The 18,279-nt window shown below is 38.7% G+C and overlaps 1 protein-coding gene across 1 annotated transcript in view; it reads right to left on the reverse strand.

The window, feature by feature from the left end:
* rasgrp3 (RAS guanyl releasing protein 3 (calcium and DAG-regulated)) overlaps nt 1–17,350 on the reverse strand; it is a 44,474-nt gene extending 27,124 nt beyond the window's left edge. Inside the window, exon 1 of the mRNA XM_079280023.1 lies at nt 17,224–17,350. The gene's annotated coding sequence lies outside the window, so the exon portion shown is untranslated. The remainder of the gene's footprint in view (nt 1–17,223) is intronic.
* Between the last annotated feature and the right edge of the window lie 929 nt (nt 17,351–18,279).

The raw sequence follows: 18,279 nt of genomic DNA on the forward strand, positions 1-18,279 counted from the left end.
ATGAGAAAATGCTCTACAGCAGGGGTCTCCAACTGGCGGGCCGCGGTCCGGATCCGGACCCAGACGCAGTTGCATCCGGACCCAGGACCTAAAATCGATATTTCGGAATCACACATATTAGGCAGCGAGTTTGTACTTTAACCGGTAGGGTTGCACGGTGTATCGATACTAAAAAGGTACCGCGGTACCTGTACGTTAAAAACGATACGATTTTGCATATTTTTAGTGTCGATACTTTATTAAAATAGCGCGTGATCAGAGCGCGCTCGCTGCTCCGCTCCCTGTCATGCTGCCTGCAGGCATGCAAGGGGGCGGGGCTCCCCAGCGCGCTGACAGCAACAGGCAGCGCGCGCACTCACAGCGAGTGATCACAAGGGAGACATGCAGGAGCTTTTACCGACTGTCCTCGGGTTGTTGGAAAACAAGATGCCAGAAGTATCATCTGGAAGTGCTTTGGCTATATTGCAGACAGTGAAGGAAAGCCCACTGACCTACAGAGACCCGTCTGCAAAACGTGTTTCAGAGCCACACAGACAAAGTGAGGCAACACGTCTAACACGGCAAAGCACCTTTCAGACAGACACCCCCAACTTTACAAAGAGTTCAAAGAACGACGGGTAAGCAAACGTGATTATAAACATGAACACCCCCAAGCTCACCCATAGACAGCTAACACGAGGAGCCTTAGCCTAGTTTGACAACAAGCCTACATGATCATGAGGTCACAATGCACACAAACGTGCACTAAATGAAACACAATTGATGCAAAATGGCTCCATGCTGGTGGAGCCTGAGGGTGGAGCTTGAGCTCATTATTTTTATTTTGAGTTTCGGAAAAATAATTATTCCATGAATTAAGATAAAATATGAAGTGAAAATATCAAACTCACTATGCAAGTAAATGAAGCATTGTTTACCCACCCACTCCCACAGACAGTCAGACAGATGCCAGAGTCAGCAGCAATCATGGCACCTTGTAGTTCTCATTAATATCTTGCTGTTTGCTAATATTAATGCCATTTGTTAAGTGTTCAAAAAGCAGGACAGGAACAAGCTGGTAAAAAGGGAACCGTACAGATGTTTTATTTATTACTAGTATAGATAAATATACCAGTTCTCCAAAAAGAGAAACGTGTTCAGAGAGAATATAATTTATAAGCTGAATGAACAGACTCTTCTATGTTAATTCTTCCCACAGGCAGTGTGTCATATGTTCAGAAACCGTAACTGTTGATAAAAGCGGCAAATGAAGCGCACTACGAGGCAATGCACAACTCCTTTGAACAAACGTACCCACTCACATCTGAAATGAAGAGAGAAAATAAACCTAAGAGCCCAATATGATCAGAATCCTAACGCATGAATTCACTGTCCAACAATGTTGTTACCAGAGACGATAACCACAGATAAAGTCCATGCTCACTGATTTCTCTTTTTAGAAGACAAAAACATAATATTGTGGCTTTTTGATTGACATCACTTCACACCTGAATGAACTGAATTTAAAGCTGCAGGACAATTCAGTGAAATACATTTTTCTAAAATGAATTACTTTATTTTAAGATGCACATTCTTCAAAAGCTTTCTGTTATGTCAGTTATTCTTTAATCCAGCCATTATTTTACTTGAAATGAGAAGAACATTTATTTATGTATTATTTATAATCCATCCAGTTAAATTAGAAAACTGAGAATAATAGTTTGTTAAAATATAATTGATGTGTACTTTCTTTATTTGATTTGACAGTTGTTGACGACACAGAGACATTGTTACTACTACTCGGCTTCTTGAATATATGTATATATATATATGGCACTAAATAGTGCGGGTTAAATATTATTGTAATGTTTCGGACCTTTGCCCGAGGAGATTTTTTCAATCTGGACCTTTTGGAATTTTAGTTGAAGACCCCTGCTCTACACCCTCAGAGCGTACATTTTCTACTGCTGGGGACGCTATCAGCCAGGAGCAAGTTTGTCTGTTACCTGAGAAAGCACACATGTTAATTTTTCTGAAGAACTTCTGAGTGAAGCCTCTGTGAGATGTAAAAGTCTGTAGTACGCAGCAGTAAGCGTTGGACACTGACTTGTAACTTTCCATTTTGCACTGAAAACTACTTGCACTGATTCATTTTATCTTTTACATTTCATTCCTTTGCACATTATATTTTGTTGGGGTGGCAGTGTGGTAAGCATGTCGTCTGGTAGTCTGAAGATTCTGAGTAGAATTTTGGCTTTTATACATCTTTAATCATTGATATTATGTTAACAGACTTGATGTTTGAAGTCATGGTAAATAGGTTTACTCTTCATGCTGTAAAAGTAAAAGAGTGGAAAAATGCCACGGTGCTGATTCATAAAACAAATGACTTGAGTTAAGTTAAAACCCATTGTGGTTATAAAGCTCATGTCATGAAACTGCTTTGAGTATGTGAAAATGCCATGTGGCTGAAAAATAAAACAAAATATTTGTATTGATATGTGTAATGTAAAATTATTTTTGTTGAAAGGGATTTTATAAAATTGTTAGAAAGAAAAAGTAAGAACTCGACAAAGACTTTCAAAAAAAAAGTATTTTCACTTTAAACAAACATTACTTTACATTAAGCAGCCGCTTTTATCCAAAGCGACTTACAATTCAGATCCTATCACACCGTAGGCACAGCTAGCTACAGGAGCAATTTTGGGTTTGGAGCCCAAACTGTCACTAACAGCATTGAATGAATAATCTTTAGTAAAACCAAAAAAGCTATTTCAGAGAGAAGTAAACAGAATAGTATACAATATATTTAAGGGATACTAGGATGTAATACTGATTCAGTAGTTTTAAGTAGAAATGTAATGTGTTAGAAAATCCTCCTTCCAACTGGTCCGGGTAAGGAGTATCACTATTATAGACGGCTTATTCTGCACATCAACAGGCAAAAACATTTCACACAGCTCCACGACAAGTTGTGAATCACTTAATACAGCGGTTCCCAAACTTTTTAGGCCGCGCACCCCCTTCTACATCCCGACCGGGTTCGCGCACCCCCCCCCCCCCCCCTTAATAAAAAATAAATAAAAAAAAAGAAGCAACAGAGCCTTTTAAGCCTTCATAGCCGCATAAGAATCGGACCAATGAGAGAACAGTTTGCTCGCGCGTGGCATTTGTTTACAAGATTTAGTCCGCTGTTAAATGTTGCAGTGTGAACACAAACCGAACAAAGGAGCAACTGCAACAAAGCAAACGAACTGAAGGTGTGAAAACGCCCTGAAACACTGCAACAAAGTTTCAATAACTTTCAGTGACACAAGGCGTCACTTTTAAAGAGCAATACGGATCGCGAGCACACACGCACAGGCTCAGAGGCAGATTATCACATTTCATTTACAATTAATGAGCGACTAATGTAGCCAGGATGTCTTCGGACAAAGCATCGATGCGGCGCGACACAGTGTTGTTGGACACCGGGATCATGCACAACTTTTTTGCTTCTTTCTCCCCAATCATACATTCCACCATCTCTCTGGCAGCTGCAAGCACACGTCTTCGGCGACTGTGTGCGGTAGCCCCTTTCTCGCTATTCTGGAACCAGATATGAAGCCCGTAGTGCGTCATTTATAGACCCAACACATGAATGAGACTGCAGTTGTTTTGGCTGTTTTGTAACTCCTCCAATTTCGATATTAAAATATGTAAGGGGCTTTTGACTTGCACTGGCATGCTTGGTGTTCAGGTGGTGACGTAAATAAGAGCTTCAGACTGTTAGCCAGAACCTCACTGCACACCACGCACTGTGGCTTTGGGGAATCTGCGTTGCCAATACAAGTGAAGCCCAGACACAGATACTTTTCATCATATTTCCTCTTTTTTTCCCAGTCTGCGCCGTCTCATCTTCCTCTGACTCTGGCTCGATTTCTTCTCCCGGTCTCTCCCCAACGCACCTCTCCGTTCCCCTCGCCTCCGATTCCTCTCTCTCTCTCTGTCCCTCTCCTCTTTTACGACTGATAGCTTCAGATGTCCCACCTGACAGTTTTTAAATTAAAATTACATTTTCTTTTTATATTTAATATTATTACACCATCAGACCGCCATTACACTTTTCCTCTCGCGCACCCCCTAGAGGCAGCTCGCGCACCCCCAGGGGTGCGCGCACCCCACTTTGGGAATCCCTGACTTAATACATGTAGCTCCCCTTATCCTTCATTCTGATTCCTTCTGATCCCACCTCTGCCCAAGTGCACCACAGGTCCTCCACCACTGCTCCTGGTTGCATTTTGTGCTACTGGGTTAGCTTTTATTTGTTACAAGCTGTTGTTTGTGTTTTGTATTGTTGACACAGCTAACAGGTTTTTACAAATGTCTGCATTGGCTGATGTGCTCTACTAATCACTGTACACTCACGTCACTCATGCTTCCTCTTGTGCTGCAAGAGTACAGAAATAGGAGCTAAAAAAGTCCTTCAAAACAGAGTTCTAAGAACTATAATCATTCCTAGATCTTCAACCCAATAAAAATGGGGTTTCTGTTCTTATAACTTATAAAAGTTATTCTAGCCTCTTCTGTATTTTCAGATTGTATTGTTCATTGCAACATTCTGACTCATTCTGTATGACTGCTTGACACAAAATCTATGTTAGTGTGCATTGACGTGGTTTGAAAGATAATGTAACCTCAGTATTTTAAACCCTGCTTCCAATCATGGTGACATGGTGATGTGGGAGTCAGATGAGCAGGATGAAGAAAGACCAGACAGGTGGAGAATGGCAAAAGAGCATAATAGACATGCAGGTGGTTGTGGAAGTGGTAAGGTACTTACCACTGAGAGGTAGGAAGGACAGAGAGGCAAAAAGACAAGTGAGGAGCCCATCTACTGGCATGGAATTTAGTCTGCGGGTGGGCATTTTCTTGATGAAAACACGTTGAAAAAATTACATTTATATTACAATCCATTTAAATTGATGTCCACGGAAATACCAGGTTTAAATTAAAGGTGGTCTTTTTCAATCATCCCACACACATGCACACATATACTCAACACACATCATCTTTAAGTATGCATTTCAGAGCAAAATATGACACCTACCAATTCTTTATATTTATGACAATGATTTGCAGATTCAATATTGGAACTAAAGTACTAGAGTACTAACCAAGAAAAGTACCAACCCCTTTGCGCCTATTAAATGGTGGTTTCTTTCTCAAAATACAACATGTTGCATACAGCACACATGAAAATACAACACTGTTCTTAAATGAATCTTTTCCGGAACAGGATTAAATCGAGTTCATAGTCTCCATAAGAAGTCTGAAACTCTTGGTTTGTTGAGGTGCTATGCAGCTTGGAGCCAACCACAGTATTTAGTCAGCTGAATGGGGATTAGCAGTACATTGTGGGAGCTGGAGACTCTGGGGGTTTGAACCTTGATAATGGTTTAGGATGTACGGTAATCAGCTGCCATTAACTTGGTGAGGCAAAAAATACGTCACTGGCGGAAATCTAATTTATTCTGTGTTGACACACTTGTGTCAACATTAGCAATCAGTGTGTCAACTGTGTGTGCACACAATTGAATGAAGGAAGGCATTGTTCCTTGACTATAAATGGATACAATCTTAAAAGGGACAATGTTTAGATGTCGTGATTCCTAATGTGTCTGGTGATTTCAGTACTATCACCACCCATACAACCTATAGAATATAGAATATATGGAACTTTAGAAGATATGGAAATATGTTTAGGAATGTGTGGTTTGGATCGGCCACTAAACAGGACAGAAACAGGCTACAACGGACTGTCAGGCCTGCAGAAAAAATCATTGGTGCCAGCCTGCCCTCCATCCCGGACTTGTACACCTCCAGAGTCAGGAAACGGGCCCATCACACCCTGGACACAACCTGTTCCAACTCCTCCCCTCTGGTAGGCGCGACAGAGCACTGTACACCAAAACCACCAGACGCAGGAACAACTTCTTTGTCAAACACGCATTACTACTTTGCAGTTAAATATTTAACCTTTATTCCAACATGAAAAAAGCAGTAAATAACACTTTGACAAACACGTCAGAACATCTTATTTTGTCACCCTCACAGGCAATTCTGTACAATATAATAATATATATGTCATATAATAATATTCTGTATGATATAATAATATATAGATATCATATAATAATATAATAATAATATTATTATATGATATATATATTATAATAATATATATATCATATAATAATATTCACTATAATATAAAACACACACATATATATATATATATATAATTATTTATAACTATATATCCATTTCTCAGGTGCTTCATGTCCCTCACTCCCGTAACAGTCCGTGCTGGATCTGTCCCCGTTATTTTAAGTTATTAGCATGACGTCATGCAGCTAGCCAAACCTGTCTGGTGTACAGCTACTAGAGAAGCTTCGCATGTACTGCTTCCCTTTCCCGCTAGTCTGCTGTTTGATTGTGTAAAAGCTGCTAAATGCTCCACTATCACGTCTCCAAATGTGTCTATCTAATGTTTGGTGCAGGACAGGTTGTGTTTATCAGAGCTTTTTCACAGCAGCCTGCAGCCACTGGAAACAAGGTTGATGAGAGCAGTGACAGTTAACCAATGTATTGTCATTGTACAACACATGGTTGCACAACAAAATGTAGTTGTAGTCCCTTTATGCTACAAAAGTAAAACGAATTAAACAGCATTTCTTTCCTGCAGTGCATTTTTTTGAATTTACATCAGGAGATATGTAAACAGCAGCAACAATGTGAATTCTCTGGGCAGATAACATGGCCTGCAACTTAAAAATTTGACATCAGGGAAACAGTCCACAAAACCAAAACAATGAGCTCAAAGATTCAAAAATTGCTTCAGCTCCTCAGTTGTTTCCTGAGGTTTCATTAAGTGTTGCCTGTACAGAGTGTTTTTGGAAGTAGTTGAAAAGATAGAGGGTGTCCTATACTTTACATATTAACTGCCCTGAGGCAAATTTGTGATATTGGGCTTTATAAATAAAATTGACTTGACTTAATTGGAGGAGAGCTGCAGAGCTGGTTGAAATTATATGTGGGTTCAACACTATAAGGGATTTCTTTCACATCTCAACTGAACCGTTGCAAAATGTCAATTAGTGATGGTTTAAAAAAAGAAAAGACAATACTCTTGATGAAGGTCCAGAGGGACTGAAAAGTTAGGCTGAGCTATACATTCTGATGCTTAGCTCGAGCAGTGTGTGGGATCATCTTTTCTCAGAAAATCTTTTGTAAAAGACATATTTTTTTAACTCACCCTGATAGCGCAATGCAACCAATACCAGTGTGGTATTCACTGTTCCCCGTCTTTGTTGACCCTGCCATGGGGTTTAATAAAGTGAGTCAGATGAGATCAGTTATTTTATCTGGGTCAACAAACCAATAATAAGGTGACTCTGTCATTGTATATGATCATTGACTATTGCAGTTTTTAATTACATGAACCTTTGTCTTTCTAAAGCTCATTTTCTCAGCATCACAGGGTAGCCAGTCGCCATACACTAGCTGTGCTGCCTTGAATAGTGTATACAGCTGAGCAACCAATATAAAAAGCCAAAGGACTCGTGCTGGCAAATACACATATTTTTGTTGCACAGTCACACCCCTGTGAATGATGCCTTTGTGTTTACTCACAAACTGTGGTGGAAGTACTCAGAGCCTTTAAGCAATACAATGTAAAATGTAAATTACTGCAAAGTCCTGCATTTCAGTCAAAGTACCTAAGTACCATCAGCTAATTGTACTTAAAGTACTTATTATAGAGGAATAATAGTCTTTTTCAATATTATTATTTTTTGCATATTAAAAGATTCAAATTTCTGATGCATTACAGTTTTTCTCGATTGCTAAGACACATTTCTTGAAACGGTCGCCCATTCTCTCAAAACTGTAAACACAAAACCTCATCTTCAAGCACGATTTACAAAACCTCTGAATCCTCTTGCAAAATGAAACTTTCGCCTCAAAACAGTTTTACCTGTGCTCAAAATCAAACACTGCTCTCAAATCATAAACAAAGTGATCAAAATAATATACACTATCAAGCAGTCAGTAAACAATACACCAATAAATAGAAAGCACAATGTTCAAAACATATAGTTCTCAGGGAGAAGTCGAAACATGTTCTATTACAGTCGCTCAAAATTGATCAGAAATGACTACTGTGCTTTGCTCTTTGAAATTTATTTTGTTCTTCCTCCTCCTTGTACCCCTATTTTTACAGTGCTGTACCCTGCATCTCACAAACATGTCCTTTGTCTCTGTGATACTGTAATTCTTGTTCTTTCTTGATATGAACCTGCAACCAGTCAAAATCTATTGAGCAGTCAGTACTGTTACTGTAACAAATAGAAAGCACGATGTTCAAGGCCATACAATTTGTTTATTGTACATTATACAGCCTACAATGCACTGTAGGCCTACTACAGTATACAATACCACAGTAAAAGGGACAAAAATCAAAGTAGTCAACATGTCATCAATGTGCTTCTTCTTGTCTTTGGGCTGAGTCAGGCCAGAGCACTTCGTCGACATCACCTTCAACCACCTGTTTGCTCTCTAAACCGGCTTATATTGGTTGTGTCACATCATTTGATACAAGTGAAATCAATTTTGAGTGATTGTGTTTAATCAATGACATGTGTTCTCTATTTGTATTTGATTGTTGCCACTTGTGTTTACCAGTATGGATGACATGTGCATTAGAGTGCAGAATGTGTTTTGAGACTGAGAATGTGTTTAGAGTTTTGCTGAAAAGTCTAAGTGAGATCTGCAAATTGTGTTTTACCATGTGAAACAGTTTAAGGTATTGACAACAGACTGCACAATTAGCTAAATGAGTTCAGGCAACTGAGAACTTTGCTCAGCCAATGGGTTTCAGTGTTTTAGCAATTGAGAAAAACTGTAAGCAATATTTTAATGGTGTAGCTGGTGGAGGTGTAGCTAATTTTTATGTACTTTTAGGTAGTTTTGTATATTAAAATATTCTGCATGAATGAACAGCAGAGCATAACCATACGGTAAAGTCCCAGTTAAGAATATTGACCTAACTCTGACCATATAATTAAGTCCAGCCAGTTCAAATCGATCTGGTTCAGTGTGGCTTTATGCACACTGTATATTATCCGCCGGGCTTAATAATAATAATCAGCTTTATCCAAAGTTTGGCGCGCCTCTCCTCACACAGCGTTGCCAACAGCGGCGTGAAAAATACATCAAAACGTGCGGCCTGATCGGGAACAGTGTGCTATATATTTCTCTGAGAGATTCGCCCAGCGGTTTTCCCGAAAATCCCAAAAAACTGAGCCCCATTCACTTGAATGGGGTTTCGGCATGAAGACAGCTAAAAAAAACACTTAACTTTGGGCCCATATTGACTAGCCGTACTTTAACGTAGAAACATGATTCAAAGTTTAAAACGTAGACAAAACGCTGCACTTTATTAAGCCAAATGGACATTTTGATAGCTAGCACAGTTTTCATGAAGTCACAGATTAAGTTTCAGGAACATTTTGGGTCTGTTTCAGATTTTATAATGGGTGTGTATTGCACAGCTCGTTAAGAGCTAGAGTGAGAGCATAACTGTCAGAGTGGAGCAGAGCAGGAAAATCTTCTGTGATTTTTACAAACAAATTGCTCCAGCTCCCACAATTTTTGCTCTTTATACACCAGTTTTCCCCCAAAAGCTTGGAAATGTTGTGCTGGTCACAGTAAAGTATCTATGGAATCCAACGGGCTTACACATTTGGCTCAAAGAGCATAGCAACCAGTTACACTCTCTCTACACACACACACACACACATGACTTGGAAGCATGGACCTCCTGTCTGTCTGTCTGTCTCTCTCTCTATCATACAGTCATTCAGGTCTTAGATATCTTTAGAGAACCCCCCCCCCCTCCCATTTCAAAATAAAAGCCCCAGAGAGTGAATTCTAACTGGAATGCTTGTGATGAAGCCTGTCATTTAATAACCTCTGTGTTTGTGTGTCAAATATTATGAATATGTCTCCCTCTCCCCCACCCAGTCCCACCCTTTCAAAATAAAAGCTCCATAGAGAAACTGTATCTTAACATGAAGCTCAGAATGAGGCTCGTACAGAAATGACGTGAGCGTTAGCTCCCATCAATTCCAAAGGCTTCTCAAACAAAGATGTACATGTCCAGTACAGAAAAGACGGGAGCCATTTGTGGACTGTCCATCACGAATACAAGATTCAGTCCAAGAGTATGAATCTAAAATGCAGAAAAGAGAAAAGCGATATATCAATCGAACCGCAACGATACTACCGGTAACATCGGCGTGTGTAGCTATATATTGCGACTTCGTCGGGCAGTAGAAGCCACACTGTCAAAATTTCTTTAGGAATTTTCTAGTTATAATTGCAATCCAGTCAGCGATAATAGTTGACTGGCTACACCATCCCTCTGTGCACCTGACGTGGGCTGTGCATTCAACATAACATGCCACGGCATGAACTGGGCAAAGCAGGCGTAACTTTGCCCCCCTTTCTCCCTGCTTCTCGTCTTCACTTTTTGAAGAAAATATAACCTACAACCTGAGAAAATCCACCGGACCTGCAATCGGTGTTCTGGGCTCCTGCTGGGACGCCTCAACACACTGCCAGATGATTTGTGGAGCTAGGGTCATTAGAACCAGAGTGGAGACGGCTCAGCTATTGGGTGGAAGCGTTGGGCGAGTTGGAGGGTCTGTGGTGGGAAGATCAGGTGTAAAGATGTCAGCAGTGGGCTTCTGCGGTAAGCTAATGTACCTGACACCAATGAGATATTGTCGTCACCATCATCTGCAGACAAAGCTTGTGTCTCAGCGGGGACGACCAGAGGAAATACGTCAACATGTTTTAAAGATGCGACCCACCTTGTCATTTTGTATTTGGCACAACTACAACTACATTGATTTATACATATATATCACTTCAACTATATTGATTCATGAAAACAATTTAGATGATCTGAATAGTTCTGTAGGAAGAAAGAAATGCCTGCCTTTCAGTGGTTTCATTCATATACTTCTAACACAACAATAATGTCAACTAATTCCTGAAAAAGTCAGAAACGCCTCTTTCAACTATAAAACGCAGGTTGTATTAGCTATTTCGAAAGGTCTGCTTTTGACTCTGTATTCTTATTTGATGTTGAAATGGAACAATATGGACACAATTCTACATGGCAGCTGCAAAACCAGGAAATACAAAGTTAAAATTAGACAGTTAGAAATGTTTGTAAAAAGTCATGACGGTAGTAGAAAGTTACTGACTTTGACCACAGTTTGGCTTGCTTGTGACAAATTCACTTTATTGCTGATTGGATAGTACAACTGTGAGCAGTTACAAGGTCGTTACTGTTAAACAGTTGCTGATCTACTTTATATGTCCTCACACTATCTAGCTAGAGGATGTTGCTGAATACTCTCGAAATCAGGGGTCTTCAACTAAAATTCCAAAAGGTCCAGATTGAGAAAATCTCCTCGGGCAAAGGTCCGAAACATTACAATAATATTTAACCCGCGCTATTTAGTGCCATATATATATATATATATGTATATATATATATATATATATATATATGTATATATATATATATGTATATATATATATATATATATATATATATATATATATATATATATATATATATATATATATATATATACATATATATATATATATATATATATATATATATATATATATATATATATATATACATATATATATATATATATATATATATATATATATATATATATGTATATATATATATATATATATATATATATATACATATATATATATATATATATATTCAAGAAGCCTAGTAGTAGTAACAACGTCTCTGTGTAGTCAACAACTGTCAAATCAAATAAAGAAAGTACACATCAATTATATTTTAACAAACTATTATTCTCAGTTTTCTAATTTAACTGGATGGATTATAAATAATACATAAATAAATGTTCTTCTCATTTCAAGTAAAATAATGGCTGGATTAAAGAATAACTGACATAACAGAAAGCTTTTGAAGAATGTGCATCTTAAAATAAAGTAATTCATTTTAGAAAAATGTATTTCACTGAATTGTCCTGTAGCTTTAAATTCAGTTCATTCAGGTGTGAAGTGATGTCAATCAAAAAGCCACAATATTATGTTTTTGTCTTCTAAAAAGAGAAATCAGTGAGCATGGACTTTATCTGTGGTTATCGTCTCTGGTAACAACATTGTTGGACAGTGAATTCATGCGTTAGGATTCTGATCATATTGGGCTCTTAGGTTTATTTTCTCTCTTCATTTCAGATGTGAGTGGGTACGTTTGTTCAAAGGAGTTGTGCATTGCCTCGTAGTGCGCTTCATTTGCCGCTTTTATCAACAGTTACGGTTTCTGAACATATGACACACTGCCTGTGGGAAGAATTAACATAGAAGAGTCTGTTCATTCAGCTTATAAATTATATTCTCTCTGAACACGTTTCTCTTTTTGGAGAACTGGTATATTTATCTATACTAGTAATAAATAAAACATCTGTACGGTTCCCTTTTTACCAGCTTGTTCCTGGCCTGCTTTTTGAACACTTAACAAATGGCATTAATATTAGCAAACAGCAAGATATTAATGAGAACTACAAGGTGCCATGATTGCTGCTGACTCTGGCATCTGTCTGACTGTCTGTGGGAGTGGGTGGGTAAACAATGCTTCATTTACTTGCATAGTGAGTTTGATATTTTCACTTCATATTTTATCTTAATTCATGGAATAATTATTTTTCCGAAACTCAAAATAAAAATAATGAGCTCAAGCTCCACCCTCAGGCTCCACCAGCATGGAGCCATTTTGCATCAATTGTGTTTCATTTAGTGCACGTTTGTGTGCATTGTGACCTCATGATCATGTAGGCTTGTTGTCAAACTAGGCTAAGGCTCCTCGTGTTAGCTGTCTATGGGTGAGCTTGGGGGTGTTCATGTTTATAATCACGTTTGCTTACCCGTCGTTCTTTGAACTCTTTGTAAAGTTGGGGGTGTCTGTCTGAAAGGTGCTTTGCCGTGTTAGACGTGTTGCCTCACTTTGTCTGTGTGGCTCTGAAACACGTTTTGCAGACGGGTCTCTGTAGGTCAGTGGGCTTTCCTTCACTGTCTGCAATATGCAAAATCGTATCGTTTTTAACGTACAGGTACCGCGGTACCTTTTTAGTATTGATACACCGTGCAACCCTACCGGTTAAAGTACAAACTCGCTGCCTAATATATGTGTGATTCCGAAATATCGATTTTAGGTCTTGGGTCCGGATGCAACTGCGTCTGGGTCCGGATCCGGACCGCGGTCCGCCAGTTAGAGACCCCTGCTCTAAATATACTGTGTTACTATGCTACAGTGAGAATGATTACAAAAGGCCAGCTGCTAATTAGCAAAGTATAACCTAGCAAGCAGCAGGTTAATACGGATAGCAGGATCCTTTTAGCCCCAGTGCCCCCCTAGGGGTGGGGGGGCTCTCGGTTTTACGGAGAAAGTTTAGCTTACAGCGTGTCGTACAATGCACTTCTCAGGAACGAATATAATGAATGTTAAACACATGTTATATACCCAGAAAAGATTCTGGGCAACAATATCATGTAAGCCATTTGACACACTCCAAACACAATTCTACACAACTCATATAATCAACTACAAGATGTACCACAATATCACGTATTGTTTTGCCATGAGTGAGCTACGCACTCCGGACAAAGCTACCATCACAAAGCTAAAAGCTAACACGGACAACCAATATATCAGAAAGCAAGAGAATTCCATTCCGATTCCAGAGATATCTTCCAAATGTCTCTCCGTGAAATCATTAGAGAGATACAGCCAACAAGCACCAGAACAACAAACCGCGTCACCGCTAATAATCATAAATGCTCCTCACCTTTACGTGGATTCATGAAGACAAAGGCATAATTTGGAGCTAAAAAACTGTTCTACGTATGTCCTGTATGCCTGTGTGACAGTTTCCGTGATGACAGGGGTTATTTATAAGGCAGGGTACGAGGGGGGGACGATTTTACTTTCGGCATATCGGATTTTACGCTTCGCGAGGGACGGCGCGGTTTTGATTCTGACTGGCTAACGATTCTGTCAATCAATACCACGTTGTCCCAGCTCAATTCTAGAGGCTCTGATGCGTCGAAGGAGCGTTCATTGACTGAAATCGACCAATGGGCTGAGTTAGGTCCCCATAGACACAGGGAAACTGGAATTCAGACGAGAAAGTCCCATGGATCAGAGACACAAACACACTCAGAGAGGCTTATGGCTCTCAAAATGAAGCCAAACTGCTGAATTTGGATGTATTGAACACTATTAGTGATGAAACAAGTGAAATATATAGTTATATAGTCTATAAAATATGGCTAACAGACAATAATTTGGCTGGTCCAAAAATGACAATTTGGTTGACCTCGCCTGACCTCATACAGCTTTGCTCCAGAAATGTTCCAGCCACCACACTCATGGTTAAAACTACAAATCAGTACAAAGCTGACATTTACCAACATAAATCACCATGTTCTCAACAAACATTACACATTGCAATGCATTGCATGAATTAGCCTAGCAGCTAGCGGACTTTCCTTATTCATAGCTCTTCTACTCTTACTTGGTTATAAGTCACTGCAGCTCCTGACAGAACACCACAGTTAAATTTCAGCCTGCATTTAACTTTTTCTGTCAAACTTTAATGCAACAGACCAGCTACAAGGCCTACTGCTAGCCAGTGCAAGCAGGGCAACAAGTTAGGGGACTGTAACGTATTTAACTCACGCAAAAAGCCATAAATCAACCTCCACAATGCTGAGGAGGGATTGTAATTATCTGTAAACTCATATCTCATAATCATGGACCACTTTATTGCCTTATTACAAGCCCTGTAAAGAAAAATATCAAGTATTACATGCATTATAAAGAAACAAAGGTTGAATATCCTAATATAACAAACTATTTATTCAAATTAAAATATAAAAACTATTTTGTAAAATGTGTAAATAGTGATTTCATCAGTGAACTGTTTGTGACAGCCACGTAATGATGTGCGCCAAGTTACAAAACTTGAAAGGTGCCCACCTGTGAGGGATTTATCATCCTCTTTAAATCCTTGATTTACAACAGTAAAGTATGGCAAACTTTTGGAATATGTTTTCAAGAGCATAGAGACAGCTCGAAATAGATTTTCCATCCATCCATTATTTATACTTGCTTATCTTGCAGGGTCACAAGGGGCCAGAGGTTGTGTGTGCATTATCCATTGCACAACAACAGAAGTTGTCGAGACATTCAAGCACTTGTCAAACCCATCTGTGCCAAATCTATTTACAGATCCACACCAGTGTGATACCCTAAGAACAAATAATAAAATAACAAAAAGTTGGGAACAGATGGTTTAAAATATGGCTAACAGCCAATAATTTGGCTAATGGCTTTGTGTTGTCATATCATAACTGGTTAGATTGACAGGAAATTTGCGAGAAGAGGGTGATTCCAATGATTTTGGTAATCATTCACTATTCGAGCACAAATTTCCACTTGTCATGGAAAATAACGGTCATGGTCCCTCAAACATGATTTCCATTACATTTGCTGTAGAAGTTTATGGTGTATAGGATACATCCTGAAAATATTACATTACATTTTATAGTATGTGTCAGAAATAAAGACATAAGATAAAAATATAAGACACCCTATAATATATTAGTTATATATTTATATATATATATATATATATATATATATATATATATATATATATATATATATATATATATATATATATATATAATAAACACCCTGTTCAGTGTTTAGTATCGAATCCCAGTTTTAAGAGTGATATATTACATTTTACACTTCTGATTGGGTAACCCCTTGTGACCCTTGTCTCTCCAGTCTGACCCATGAAAGACAAAAGAAAAAATTATTTGAAGCTAGTGACACAAAATGTGCTGCCCATTGCATCCTCCTTTTAAACATGCAATTATATATTCTTTATACAAACATATTTCTACTTTAATGCTAAATAACAAAGCGCAAAAGACTTTGCGCATAGTGACAGGTATAACCGGATCAATTGTGTACATCAGAAGGACAAAGTATATTTGACCCTGTTTGCCTTTGCTCTACTGCAGAGACATTTCTCTTGATGAGATGCTGTATATTCCAATAGTGCTAGTAGCAATGTGCAGCACGCACACAGACTTTGTTCGGTAGGAGTTCTACACTTCTTAACCAATGTTCAATTCTTCATCTCTCCATTGTGGGTCCCAGACACTACCCCAGAATGTGCACCTTGACATTTCTTGCATAAATATACTCGTTGTTCAAGCTTGTACTTGGAAGAGGACTAATTTGTTGGTCTTGATCTTGACTCAATTTTAACTGTGCTTGGTGTTGGACCCTCTGAAGTGAGTGTGATTTAAATGTCACTGTTTAAGTCAAAGCACACATCAAATATTAAGCAAATGTATTAATAAATATCAAATGAGTCACTTCATGCTGCTTACTACTGACAGTGTGACGCATAAATGCCTCAGAAACAACAAACAGGCCATTCTGAAACTTTGAAAGTGTTCTCTTTTATTTTGTCTGTGTGGACATCACGCTGCTTTCATGGTGCGTAAAATAGTGTTATATGTCAATTGCTACGGGATACACACACTGACACATTCTTATGTTTTTCTTCCTTTTGATTTCACAGCTCAGCTCTACATGTTACAGTCAGCTGTGCCCTTTAGCATGACTTGTGCTTTTCTGCCTCCACAATGGGTCACTGTGTGTCTGCCTCTGGTTTGCAGATGCGTCATTGTGTGTTTTATGTAGGTGCACACACAGACTTACATTCAGACAGAAAGTATAATACAAATGCAAAAACTTACACCTGCATACACACAATACATCTCTTAAAAAACATTGAGATATTTTCACAAAATACCAATACAACATAGTAAGACAGAGACTCAAGGCCATCCTGACTTGTACTTATAAACAAAGCTGTTTCAACCCAACAGTGACAGCCTGAACCATAGAAAATGAAGCCTTAGCTGAAAACCTACTTGCTAAAACTGTCCATCCAATTTTGGAAGGCAAAAACCAGCCCTTAAATGTTGCAGAAACTATCGGTTGTAAATATCATATCAATCTGGATTTCGCAAGTAGTCAAAACTTACCCCCTGAACAGCAGCATAACAGTAACCATCCAGCCAAAAGATCAGTCCCTTCTCTGAGATATCTGTCACTGCTGCTGGATGCTGCAGTCTGCTACTGGCTGTCAAGTAGAGAGACTCCCACGGCGGAGCTTATACTACGCTACAGTATGACCTCCTCCTCCTCGTGTTGGTAAACACAGCAGCCTGGAGCAGCAGCAGTCCTGCCATGTGACCTTACCCACACACACACACACACACACACCTACACACACACACACACACACACACACACACAAAACAACACGCACACACACACACACAAACATCAGGTTTATTACATTTGTGAGAACCTTCCTCTGATTACACGTTACCCTCGCCTTAATCTTAACTATCGCTCCATGTCTAAATCCTAACTTGCACAGTTTGAAAAGAACATTGTTGTTGATTAAAGTAAAACTGAAGTGAGAAATATGCTCCTAAAAACCGAATCACAGCCAATTTCTATATGCATATATCGTCAATTTGTATGTATTTGTATATACATATTTGAGGGAAGGGATTATAGGCACTATAGCATACAAAGTCATCGATGTCGAAGTCCAAGACGCATTTAAGAAAAGGATACAACTAAATGATCATTAACAGGCAAATTATGCTCAAATGTAAATAAAAAAGAATGATAATAAATAATAACTAAATTAAATAAATTTTATACACCTTTGATAATGCACCTTTGATTTACATTTTACAGATCTCTGCATAGCCTGCAATAAATAAAACAAGGTCCTAGGTCTCCTAATCATGTCTTTCACAGGTATTTCAAATAAAAGTTTGTACTCTGGTCTGAAGTATGCACAAGGTGAGCACACCCTTCCTATATATCTCACAGGCTATGTGTGAGAAAAGGGTAAGCAGGTTTTTTGTGCGCACACATTGTTTATACATCCGTAAGAGATTTTCAGTTTTGCTGTATTTACTGTAAAAAAAACCTTGCTACTTCCTGTACATTACAAAATGAACAGCATCCTGTGTAACATCATAAACCTGTCCTGAACCTACCCCATGTAGGCCTACTTT

The sequence above is a fragment of the Melanostigma gelatinosum genome, assembly GCF_949748355.1.
Source record: "Melanostigma gelatinosum genome assembly, chromosome: 12".
Taxonomy (NCBI): Eukaryota; Metazoa; Chordata; class Actinopteri; order Perciformes; family Zoarcidae; genus Melanostigma; species Melanostigma gelatinosum.